Below are 12,041 nucleotides of genomic sequence, written 5' to 3'. Positions count from 1 at the left end.
AGCGACTGTGCCTGGATCTTTGCATCGCTGCTCCTTTTGCCTGCTCTGTGCACTTCAGTATATGAAAGTCTGGAGCTAGAACATGTGTGTGAATTGCACAGATGGCTTTCACCCCAGTCAAAATTCTACGTTTTCAGGTGTTCCCTTCTGGGATTTTTATTTTAATGCAGGGCTGGGAAAAATGTCGGCTTTGCCCTGCCTTTAGTCTTGGCGAATTCGGTGCAGGTTTACTCAAAAGGAAGCCTTGTTGTGGGTGGGCCTTGCCACCACCCAAGTAAATGCCCATAAGATTAATTCAGGCCCCAGGCACTGTACGATCCACTGAAACAAATGGTTTTCACGGGCCTCTTAAGAACTATTTGGGAAGCACATCAAACAATTGTATTTTTATAGTGTTAGAAGTACTCTGAAAGTGCAGCCAAATTTACGTTTTTATCTGGAAGAGGACAAGACATGGAATAACCAGTTCAAGTTGCAACAACCCAGATTCAGGCTGGACATCAAGAAAAGTTTCCTCACTGTCAGAGCAATGCAACAGTGGAAGCAGCTGCCTAGAGGGGTGGTGGGCTCTACCACACTAGAGACACTCAGAAAGAAACTGGACAGCCAACTGAGGGGGGTGGTGTGACGTGGTGTCCAGCAGCAGCAGGGGGTGGACCCGATGGCCCTTGTGGCCCTGTCCAACTCTACAGTTCTGTGATTCTAAGAAGCACCAGCTCTCCCTTCCCAACTAAAGGCATAAGAACATTGGACGGGGCCTGTTCAATCAGACCAAGGGTGCATCTAGTCCAGCATTTGGTTCACACAGTGGCCCATGGGAAGCCAAGAAGAAAAATGTGAATGCAATGGCAACCTCCCAGCACTGGTGGGCAGATGAGGGCCTCATTCTAAATCAATGTATGTATTCATATGTTTCATTAGTAAAAGGACGGAAGGATATGGGTGGAGTTATTTGGACTCTGTTTATTGGTGCATTTATCCTACTCTACAAGCCCAAAGGGTCCCCAGAGCAGCTAACTATTACAAACAATTGCTTAAAGCAGCCAATCAAAACTAATAATCTTCTGCACTCCTCACTTCCTGGAATAGTGAAAAGAGCAAGCAGAACACCTGGAGGTGGATGCTAAAATGTGAATGAGTAGAAGGAGAGAGATTGGAACTCAAGGGTGCACAAAACAAAGATGATTTGTCCAAGGTATTTTAGTTGCACAAAAAAGGGTGCTTCCATGTGCATGGCTCCCAGCACTTCTAATAAAAAAAAATGCGGTGCTATTTTGCTTTTTTATCCGTAATAGATTTTTTGTAGTAAGGAAAAAGATGGAAGGAGTGCTTGGAAAATATAAGGGAATTACAAGGGGAAGGCAGTGGTGTCTAGATACCCCATAGGGTAGTTATTCAATAAATGCTGCATCTACAAATAGATATGAACAAGGAACATAATATGTATATTATCTTATAATAATAATAATATAGCATAATGCTATTAAATATTAACACACCTCTCATAGTATTAAAATTACTGATAGTATACTAGCATTTATGAAGATTGTTTTGGAAAGATTCTTCTTTCATGACTGCCACCTTCAGTTTCATTTGATGACAACCAAGAATGGCCTTTCTGTGGCCCATTCCCTTACGGACAGAATTCTCTCTCCTAGTTTTATTCCACTTCCATGTTCATTTGCCAGCAGACAAAAATTGTTTTATCCCAGAAGGCCTTTAACCTGAATGTAGATCCAACATGTTAAGTGCTGTTATTCTTTTTCCTGTAATTGTTACATTTTTATTGCATTAATGCATTGTTTTAATCAAATTTAATTGGTTCTGTGAGCTTTCTTGCTTGCCAAAATAAATAAATAAACCATCTTCAACCATTAATAGTTGGTGAATTTCAAGGGATGTTTTTACCTTTACTATATCATATCATTATTTAAATTGTATTATACTGTATGTGCATTCATTGTTCTTATTTATAATGCCCACGAAGGAGTGTCTTTTGAAAGCATTGCGCTAAATCCACATTGTTTCATGCAACTTTGAGATCTGAGGGCCCTCTCCCCTGCATTACTCAAGCTTTCCCTCCTTTGGTTTCTCTACTCCATGACATCAAACCAGGACCAATTAGAGTAAACCAGAAAGTGTAACCTGATTGGATGAATAACTGCAAAAAGATAACACAGTGACTGAAATGATAGCAAAGAAGGAGCCAGGTTCCTCTTGCAAGGGCATTCCAAAGATGGGCCTTGCCTTGGTCTACCTCCTGCTTCATCAGAAGGAGGAGGGTGGCCACTCTGATGTTGCTATTATTCTTAGAGAACTGATCCATCAAGTCATCTCTGACTTATGGTGACCACAGAACTGGGTGCCCTCCCTGTCCTGCCCTTGACAGCCCTGCTCAGCTTTTGCAAACTTGAAGCTGTGGCTTCCCTATTGATTCCTCTCCTCTTTGGTCTTCCTGCCTTCTTGTTCACACAGCAGTGAAACAGCAGCCCACAGGAGAACCACAAGCAGGACAAGAGTGCCACAGCAGCCTCCCGTCCAAGTTCCCCAGCAACTGGGGCACACAGGCATGCTTTCGCTGACTCTGGAGGTAGCAGAGAGCCATCAGGACAAGAAGCTAGTGATGGCCTTCTCCTCCATGAAGCTGTGCAGTCTCCTTGTTGGACTACCATCCAGATTGGTAGTCACCAGTACATTTTGCAGCAACACATTCCATAGTTTAACTATGGATTGTGAGAAGAAGTTCTTCCTCTTATCTGTCTCAAATCAGATTCATGGCAATAACCCAAGAAAGGGAGAAAAAAGCCTTAGCATGCATAATTTTGCATATCGCACGAAGAAAGGGGAGGGAGAGGACATACCGCAGCATAAATGTGCTATGTGATGCTCTAGATGTGTAGATGCAAGGGTGGACATTCTAATCACAGCTTTAGAAAGAAATACAGCATATCGCACTGAAGTGGAGAAGACCACCTTGCTCTCCCTTTTTTTGCTTCTTCATCATTCAACTCATTGGACTGGGCAGCCTGCAACTGGAGAATGCCTTCACATAGAGGACTGATTTCTGTAAAGGAGGACACATGACCATCCTGGTAGGTTGCTATTCGGGAAGCTGGGTAGTACGTTGCGATGATGCAGCCATTACATGTGTGCATTTACAGGTACATACATGTCTGTCTGAGATACGCCCAGCCTTCTCTCCTTGAGACAAGTAATTTTACAGACCGAGATTAGCACATTTATTTAAACGCTTTTCCAAAATCTTTCCAAGGGATAGTTAGAGATAGTTTTACCTGGTAGCAAGCCCCATCTTCAGAAATGATCCTTCCTATCTTTTCAATATGAGTAAGTTGGAAATGTGAAAATAGCTATAGAAAGATTTTTTAAATAATAATTATTAATAATATTATTGTTGGAATGAGGCAGTAAACTATCCAGCCAGCACCTGTCAGATGTTCAAATTGTCCTCTCTTTGCTGTTTTTCTTCTTGACCTACTATGTGATGCCCCTCTGTTAAGTCGAAATGCTTCTGTGGCTTCTCCAGAGAGTGTTTCATGTATAATCAGTATTTACATTATCTACTTTATACAAAGGAAAAGTCAGCTGTTGGAAAGGTTGCCAATGGCTCAGACTTTCCCTTTTCAAAAGCTAGAGACACCTCTTGGCAAGTGGCTGGCATTTTCATCAGTGAAGTCAGAATTAGAGTGAGGTGTTGTTGTTTTCCATTGCAGTTGGTCAAGGAGTGGCAGCGTGGGAACGCGCACGCACATGAGAAGCCGAAGTACATACGAATGGAGCTGCCTGTGATGCAAAAACAGACTTGCCTTTGAGTGACACAGATAGATCTCCAATGATTTATTTTTTATTAATTGAGATTTGAGAGTAGAACTGACTGCATGTTACTGCTGAGGATCAGGAGAAGAGCAAAACCTTGGACAAAGCTATCACAACAGGGATCTTATAGTCTAAAACCGCTCGAAGCCAGCTGTGCCTTCTGGACCAACTTTCAGCATTGAATTCTGGAATGCAAAATCCCAAGACTCCTATGCAAAGAAGTCCTAGCTGGAAAGGCCAACAGGGAAGTTCTGCCCTGGTTTCTGAGGTGGCTTTTCTACAGTAGGATTTATTGTGGATTTGTTATTCCCCACTGACAGTCGAGGCAGAACATTGTCTTTAGGCACAAGGATGGGGTTCTTAAGCATCGTTATCAACAGAAGAGTGTTGATAACGGGCACAAGAAATGAGAACGGACCACAATTGTTCTGGTCTATGCAGAGCATCTTGGGCAAGCTCTTCTTTTCTCTTTTTTTACAAGCAGGAGCTGGACTCAGCTAGGACAGAGGTCTCTGCCGCTCAGGAAACCTCATAGGGCCTGCTTCCGTTTGTGAGGCAAGCCTCTGAGAGCTGGAACGTAGTTGCTTGCTGCAAGTGCCTGGTAGCTGAGAATCTTTGCCTTCACCATGAGATAATAATAGAATAAGACGTTGGAGAATTAGCAAAAAGTTCAAACTGGTTTTATGTGTCATCGCTTTGAGAAAATGCGTGTACACATGGGAAAGAATAAAGAACATGCTAATATAGAGTAAGGCTTTTCCTGGAGTCTAAAACAGAGAATAGAGAGCATGTAGCTTTGGGCTGCATGCACCCCATCACTCCCCCATTGCGACCCCCACCTTCCTTGGTGCTCACCAATTGTTGCATCTCTTTTTAATGACATCTGTCACCTTTACAGAACATAAAAATCTTGCAATTTAGGCACTGTGTTGCTCTGCGGAACAGACTGCTTCCAAACTGGGGGCCTTTTTGCTTTAAGGTATATTGAATGGGCGATCCTGGAAGAATGGTGAGGAGGTTATAAACGATCAACAGGTAGTGTTGTGAAATTTCCCAGTGTCCAAAAGCCAGGATAGTTTTTTCGAGCTGTTCCAAGGCCTTTTGGCCTTTAGCTTGTTAGGAATAGCACCAGAGATAATTGCCTTGCAGCTGCTTTCCCCAGGTATATTCCTTAGATAAGAGCTGCTTTTGCTGCAAGAACCAAAACAATTTGCTTTATTGAAGCAACTCTTATATGTGGGGGAGCATCCAGTGGCCTGCATAACACCTGACAGAATGGCTCCAATACCTTTGGAAGATGCCCACTCCTAGCCTAGAATCTAAATTTAGGAAGCAAACTGAGGAACAGAACTACTCCCTTATGAGAAAAAGTTACAATACGGAGTGGGGGGCGTCTATAATTCAGGGAAGACAGATATTATCTAACATGCAATCATGCATAGCTGTAAAAGTAGACTGGGAGACGTTATTCCTCCTCACTTAATACAGAAGCTGGACTCAATCAATGAAGCTATATAGTAGAAGATTTCAACAGTTAAATGAAAGTACATAGCACAAAATTAAAGTATGGAATTCCCTTCTGCAGTGCCGCCCTGACCACCAGCTCTGCTTGCTCCATAGGGTGGTTAGACAGATTCACAAGGGATCAGGCAATCGGTCACTACTTGCACTGATGGCTCCATGCTACCTCCTCTATTGGAGACAGTATGTCTACGGACGTACGCCAGTTGCTGGGGAACATTAGCAGGAGGCTTCGTACGTATTCCAGCCCTGCATGTGGAATCAGCCACTTAGGAGAACAGACTGCTGGCCTAAGAGGCCTTTGGTCCAATTCAGCAGCACTCCTCTTATGCTCCAAGACAGACGCACCTCCTCTGCATATCTTTCTCGACTGACATCAAAGGGATTCGAAAGTACTTAACTGGATCATTCCTAGTGTGATTACACTGGGGGGTTGGCAGGGGAGGGGGAAGCCATCAAAAGTGGATTTTTTTGTTGTCACATTCCTTCCCTGTATCAACCCCTGTATTATTCTGTTGGCAGAGTCTGAAAACTGTATTTTCGAAGCACTTGTGTGCCTACCTTGTTCTTACATCTGAAATGGCATTACCTTGTCACATATGAGCACCGATCCAGTTTGACTGTCATCCTCCCCTTCCATTATTTAGGGGGCTTTTTTTGTTATTATTTTTCATTCAACTCTGTAATTACTCTTAACTTTCAAGTTTATTTTGATCTCTTTGTTCATGGATTTAGGCTCCCCATTTTTCCCCCCACCCTCTTTGACGAAAGCATGTGAATGTTTCGAATATAGTCATAATCATGCCTAATGTTGTTCAATTAACAGTCACTCATTTGTGACTATTAATTTGGTTTTTCTTTGAACCTCTTAATGCATGTAGATGAATTAAAATATTGCCAAACTGATTTTGAAAGAGAAAAAGAAATGGGGGAAGGAGTCCAGCAATCTTCTGCTTGATTTTCTCAAAAAGATGTTTGTTGCCCACCTTAATTGCCACTGGGGGAGCAGCCCAAGGCAGAGAGACGGACCCTGAAAGTAGAAAGCCAGCTCAATTCCACAGACCACAGCTTTACTGATGGCAGGTTAGGGTACATTTCGGCATAGGAAGGGCAAGATTCCAGAGCCTGGCTAGTTGGCAAGTGGCATGGCAGCCCCAGCCCCAGCCCAACCGCTGAGGAGATGGCCAGGGAGGAAAGCTGGGTTTGGGAGGTCAAGATGAATGTCATGCACCTCCTCCTTTAGGCCGTCAACCAGCAGGTATGACTAGGGCACCATCCCCTAATTTGCACTGGCTCCTGTAGTCCTCAGCTCCTAAAGGCCTCCTAATAGCTGCTACCACCAGGAGGGCATCCTTGGAACAACCCGACACACCCCTGACTGTTCACAGAGCCAAAGCAGTGCAGCTCTGGTGGATGGATGGATGGATAGATGGAAGGAATTAAGGAAGGAAGAGGGGTGGCAGCTGGGTTTTGTTTTTGGCCATGTAGAGGGCAAAACAAAAGCAAGAGCACACACTGTGATTCTCAAAGCCAGCTAGAAACACACACACACACATCCCCATTCACCTTAACTAGCAACTACTATAGACCAAGTATTGTCAGTACTCAGGCTTGTAGAATCAGGCTTTGTTTTCCTAACACTTTGAAATCCACTAACCAGAGCCTGGTGCAATAGATGTCAACTTAGAATGGAAGAATTCTGGACCCAGAGTTTTTTTCTGAGTACAAGTATAGAAATAGGAAGGAAGGTCACACAAAATTCCTGATCCTGTCCCTACAATGTGCACGTGTGCACTACACACCACACAAACACATCACTTCAGTATATAATTTGGGATGAGTGGTTTGGTTTCACAGTAATAAGTTAGACATTCTTGCCAATCTACTGAAATATGAGCAGAGATCCCAGTTTATTGAGATACCCTACGAACGGACTAGATGGAAGAGGTCTTTCCTCCAACTCATACTGATTGTGTGGCCAGCCAACAATGGTTTGGCCAACCCAAGGGGAACACAGGACGGTACCACACTAATGGAGGTTGTGTTTCCAAGGCTGCCTGCATCAGACGCTTCTCTGATAGCTCCCACCTTTCTCCATCTATGGTGTGGACCTAAAAAATCCCACCACCACTACCACCAAAACTTATCATTCCAAGCAAGGAAGTATGCAGGTAGCTTACTTGAAAAAAAAACTACCAAAAACCCTGGTGAACTCACGTGAAATCTCCCACCCTCCATATGTTCCACAGGGTCACGATACCAGGAAATCCACGAATTCCTACCCAAGGCAGAACCATGTCAAAAGACTCTCGCACTTTCTCAGGAAATCAGATGGAGCCCCACAAGCCTCTATAATTCACGGAACAAACGCAATGGGCAGGATTCACTGCTGTCAATGCCTCTAACATGATGTCTGTTGTGCTAATCATTGGCCTGTAGCGCCAGCACCAGCGCTTTCTGGTGCAATGGGCTTCCCTGCAAATGAGTGTGATTGGCTTTGCACCACGGGGCTTTCATACTGGTGTAAGACCATTTACGTTCGCAACGTTGTTCCACTGGATTCTGATTCATTTATTCAGAACATTTACATGCCACTCTTCATTCTCATATCATGAGGCAGTATGCCAAATTCAACAAAACAGTTAAAATGCAAAGATAAAAACCTCCCCCAAAACCTACAAAACCAGCTATTACAATGCCAGGGCAAACACACCTGTTTCAGCAGATCAAGAATGGCCCCACTGCAGTGGGGGGAACATTCCGAAGATGGGGCTGCATGTCAGAAAAGGCCCTCGTACAGCATGTTGCCAGGCATCCCTGAGCTTTAGAATACTTTACATTGCAAATATTTTCCAAGAAAAGCAATATCAATGTTCACAAAGAGGCCATTTTATCTTTGCTTGTGTGTGGGTGTCGATGTGTACATACCACCACCACCAAATGTAAGCTATTCACATTTTACTTTTAGAAAAATCAGTGAGCCAGGATTGGCTATGAATGTATAGAGGGAGCAAACATGTTTTGTACCGTGAAGCAAGTGAAGCAGCCCTAGATAAATCTCCAGTGTAAACACAAGAGTCCCAAATCTGTCTCAGTTCTGAGCTGGAGAAATGCAGAACTCCCATTTCTAACCCAATCCATTAACACTGTGCAGAGTTGCTGGAATTACGCAAACACAGAGAGGCTGCATTTTTCTTCTGCAAGTGATGCTAAACATATGCCAACTGTTCGAGCAAATGAAAGAGGAACATCAAAACGTACGAGACAGCAGCAGCAAAACATGGTCCCCTTGGTGCCATAGCTAGAGGCCTAATGAAAATATATCTGCAAGATACAAAACCACTTAAAAATAATTTTGCACCATTAATCACCTCTTTAATACTAGGTCTTATCTTATTAATTCTAGTCAAACTAAATGGAATTGCAAATGCTTCCCGAGATTTCTTTTGTGAAATGCGGTTTGGAAAATCATTGTGTACTATTTGAACTTCTGCCTTTGACTTCATAGCATGCTTTCTTGCAGCCCACCCCTCTCAAATGGCACAGGCATGCAGGGATCTTTGGATGGCTTTGCCCCACAACCTGCCCTCGCACCCATTTATTAAAGCCAATATTACACTTTAGAATGTCTCAGAAGTGCAAATTAAATATTATGTACAGCATTTGTGTGTCTCTTGCTTCAGTTCTATATGAACAGCTCTGCCTTGGCTATGATCATTATTGTACTGTTTTATTACGACTCTTAAAATTAAAATCCATTCTTGTCTTTAAATGTTTTATTGTACTTGTCGCTCTTGTTTTGCATTGTGGAGTCCATGATTAATTTTGTCCGCCAAGCGCGTATGGCCTGCCTGGCTATCATCCATTATCTTCATCACTGTTGCTTCAAAATGAGCACTTTATTATTACTGGGATTTTTTTTTCTTTTCGTCTTTTCAATTACCAGATGTGCTCTCACATTTCTATACATCTTGGGCAATCCCTAAAGTTAGATTTAGGAGATGTTCATAATTGTCCAGTATAAGTATGTGAGGTCAAGGCAACTAAGTCTGCAAAAAAATACAGAATAAGGACAGAGTAGCTATTCTAACACTATTAGTAAGAGTGAGAATATCATAATTACGATAGATGCGAGAGAGAGAGAGAGATCTGGGTACTGTCTGTTTCTCACACTCTGGTGTGATCAAGTAACTGACTTAGGTAGGCTGGAATTAGCTCAGTTCTCATCGGGTCCGGTTTTATTCTGTGGGGCAAAATAAATGAGCTGCAATCGCCAAGACCCTTCTCAAAGGGGAAAATCCGAGAAATCCAAAGACATGAGCTGGATCCATGCTGGATCCCACAAATGGCCAATCTGTTCATCCCTCTGTTCATGCCATGACCAACCAGCTGCACACGGGATCCTACAAGTAGCACCCTCCTGCCCATGTTCCACAGCAACTGGTGTACAGAGGCTGGCTGCCTCAGACCCTGGAGGTAGCACAGAGCTGTCAAGACCTGCCAGTGTGGTGCAGTGGCTCAAGAGTTCGGCTGGGGACCTGGGCGATCTGGGTTCCAGTCCCCACTCAATCACGAAGCTCACTGGGTGACTTCAGGCCACGCACACACTCCCAGCATAACCTACCTCGCAGGACTGTTGTTGTGAGTGTAGGAGAGGACGAGAACCTTGTAAGCTGCCTTGGGTTCCCTGAAAGAGGGAGAAAGGTGGGGTCTAAATATAATGAAAGAGTGCTAGTAGCCATCAGCCATCATGTTCAGAAGAGAGGGATGGTTTAACTGGGAGTCCTGCCCTGAGCAGAGGGTTGTACCTGATGGCCCTCTGGCTCCTCCCAGTTCTGCCATTCTGTAATTGTATGATTCTAAGGGGCCACTACAGTGGTGCCCCTGAGTGCATCCATTTACTTTGCCCCGTACAGCTGAATAACTGGCGCCCTTTGCACCCCTATAAACAGGTGTTGGAGTAGGAGAGGCTTGACACGCATCCATTAGAGCATGTGCAGAGTGGTTCTATGCCACACAAGACAGGCCAGGCTAGCCGCTTGCTGCGCACTTTCTATGAACATCCATTTCAACGGTACTGAACACTTGCCATGTAAACAGATGTCATGGAGTGTGTTTGTTCAGCATATGTCAGAGCTCTATTGAAATCTGCCGCCGCTAGTGAGGCCCAGATCGTGAACTGCTGCCTCCATTATTGTAAAACACCAACTCAGGTCGTTCTATTTGTGTCCACTCTAATAATCAGCAAGCCATGGCTTTTGTCATCCAGTGTTTTATGTATATCGCTGCTACAATCTATGCTCAATATGGGAATAAAACTGAGAACCGTAAGCATATGACTGAGCTACTGCTGCGAGGAGGAGAACAGCATTCTGCTCAGGGGCAACACTGCAGTAAGACCTAAACCTGGCTGCCATCTACTTCTACACACACACACACACACACACACACTTGCACAGAAGTGCACGATACAACACAGGCCATTTCTCCAGACTTCTTCCTCCATCCATCATAAACATAGGCATGCTGCTAGTTTCAGATTAAAAGCTGTGACTTAACAAAGAGGCACACTCCATACATGTGTATTAAAACAGCAGGTGTGCATGTTGCGGGGGGACGTGTGTAGTCACCCTAGAATTGGTTGAATAATATTGAAGGTTTGATCAATTCGGTTAAGGTATCTTACAAATATGGACTACAGTATGAAGAGCGCATTCAACTGTGTTTGTGACTGGAAGACCAAGGCTGGGGTGCCATCTCATCTAAAGGTCAGCGTGCGAAGAAGGCAAAAGCACCCATTCCCGTTTGCTATTTGCCTCTTGGGATTAAATAGCAGCAACATCTGACTTCTCCCCCTCCTCACCAGCCCCCCACACCCTGCACTGAGATTGACAGGAAGGGATTTCCCCCCAAGTTATTTTGGCACGGCACCAAAATGTTTTAAGAGCGGGTGCTGAAGGATGCCTTCTGTCACTCTGAAAATGGAATAAAAACAAAGCTGCCCCCGCAAGCAGCAAACAAACTTATACCTGCTGATGGGAAAGGGCGGCGTTTTTACCCACGTCAACAGTCCAGTAAAAAGGTATCTTCCTGGACCATGCTGGAACTCATCGCAGTTACAAGTCAGCCCAGCACTCCTTTCTCTTAGAGCAAGATGAGTAGGTGGCTTGCAGGGCATTCGCATCCAACCCGCCGGCTTCTCCCAAAGAAGACTGGGAATCTCTTATCTCAGATCAGTTGCTTGGAGATAAGATTCTTCTTGCTTCCCTCTCCACTGTTTCTGCACAGAGGCTTTTCAAGATGTTCCACAGGTGCAAAGGAAGCTTTATAAAAACCTTATATATTTATTTCTATGTTGCCAAATAGCCAAAGCTCTCTGGGTGTTTCATAATGAACACAAACTGCAAATACAAGACAATGAAAATAGAACACAAAACGTTTATCATACAAAATTTATGATAAATTATGATATTTATGTAAGCCGTCCTGAGGCCTTCGTGACAGGATGGCATATAAATATTCTAAATAAATAAATAAAATAATTTAAGCAGCCCAAGCAGTTCAATACGATGTAAGACCTAGAGCTCATGAAAGCGATGGACATGAATTCCTCAACATCTGCCATCAAATTCTTGTTACTGGAAGAGTACCTTGCCTTGATGCTGAAAAGATAACTGTGATTGTGC

The sequence above is a fragment of the Varanus komodoensis genome, unplaced genomic scaffold (assembly GCF_004798865.1).
Source record: "Varanus komodoensis strain SLA01 unplaced genomic scaffold, ASM479886v1 scaffold3, whole genome shotgun sequence".
NCBI classification, from domain to species: domain Eukaryota; kingdom Metazoa; phylum Chordata; class Lepidosauria; order Squamata; family Varanidae; genus Varanus; species Varanus komodoensis.
Note: the sequence above shows the minus strand (reverse complement) of the source record.